Consider the following 1,416-nt stretch of genomic DNA (forward strand, 5'->3'; position numbering starts at 1 on the left):
ACAGACGTTTCTAAAGAAATTAGTGACTGCAGTTTATACAGAGATTAGAGAATCCATGTTTATATAGACTGTAACTGCAAGAGCATCTTCAGTTGAAATGCGTCTAGTTATGACTGATGTGGAGCTGAGCTTCCCAAGATCACACACAAGAGTAGAAGTGTTATCAGAACTATGGTTTCCGAGCACAGTTTACAACTATTGTACCTAATCGCTTTTGATATCTCCAGTGCGGTTCCAATTGGCATGAGGCGAAGGGCATGATGGGTGTGGGGCACAAAGGGTATGTTCTTCCTTTTTACCCTCCTACCTTGATTTGCTTGGTGCATGAAGATGCAAGGTTAATCAACATGTTATCTTCACAATTTAGCTAATTACTTTGTGAATATAAATAACAATAAAAGATACTTTCAGACTGTGTAAACATGCCTTCCTTTCTCCCTATTTCACTTCCATTATATATGATTGCGTATATTTATCGGAGCCTGCAGTTTGTAAACAACGAGCAATTTGTATAGGGTTGATTGAAATTCCCCAAGGCTGTCCCCGTCCCCCCCAGAAATGTATTGTCTCCTACGCCCCTGCTCCCTCTCTGTGTTTTCGCAAGTGTCTGACTAATAGCAGCTCAAAGCTAAGCCCCGGTCCTTGGCCGCTTGCGAGAGGCTCTCTCAACCCAGGTGCTTCACTTAATCTGTATCCAGGTCACTCCATGAACTCTGAGCTTTTACAAGATGTCCCCAGATGCTATTGTTTACTGAACTATTTTATCACTGTGGGGTACACGCTTTTTTGAACAAATAAAATCCTCAGGTCCCACCGAGATTTGAACTCGAATCGCTGGATTCAGAGTCCAGAGTGCTGACCATTACACTATGGAACCGGCTGCAGCCTCATTCCTGAGGGTTCATTGCTGAGCAGGATCAGACCCCCGGAAGTGCTGACTATAATTTCCGTCCATATAAACCCGCTCCCTTGTACTCAGGAGGGTGTCAGTCACTGCGCTTCTCTTAGAGTAATGTCCTAAATTCAGGGTTGTGATCCTTTCGTATTGGCAGAGAAATAATTTTCCTTTTCAGCCCCGAGGGGCGCAGCTCTCTCCAGCAGCCGGGCCCTTAAATCATCAACACTAAAATGGCTTTAAAAGTTCACAAACCTCCTCGTGTGTTTTTTCTCAGTTGTGGCTACAAAATAACCAACAAAGAACTGGTTTACCGTGAAAGAAAACAAGCGATCATGGGATAAAAAAAAAAAAAAGGATTAATATGTTTTGTGGAATGAGGGGGGGGGGGAAATTCCTTGCAGCGAGAGCAAGGTATATGTAGTTTCAGTACAACGACGGCGGCCTGGCTCCTAGAAACAGGCCTCAAGGCGGCGCACCCGTCAGCACTTCTACGCTGCGCTTTTAACGGGAGTAGTGTG

General features: G+C 44.5%; 1 non-coding gene across 1 annotated transcript; it reads right to left on the minus strand.

Moving 5' to 3' along the window:
• Positions 1-805: 805 nt before the first annotated feature.
• TRNAQ-CUG (transfer RNA glutamine (anticodon CUG)) lies at positions 806-877 on the minus strand. Its single transcript has one exon. It is a non-coding gene; the product is annotated as a tRNA-Gln (tRNA).
• Between the last annotated feature and the right edge of the window lie 539 nt (positions 878-1,416).

The sequence above is a fragment of the Pleurodeles waltl genome, unplaced genomic scaffold (assembly GCF_031143425.1).
Source record: "Pleurodeles waltl isolate 20211129_DDA unplaced genomic scaffold, aPleWal1.hap1.20221129 scaffold_70, whole genome shotgun sequence".
NCBI classification, from domain to species: Eukaryota; Metazoa; Chordata; class Amphibia; order Caudata; family Salamandridae; genus Pleurodeles; species Pleurodeles waltl.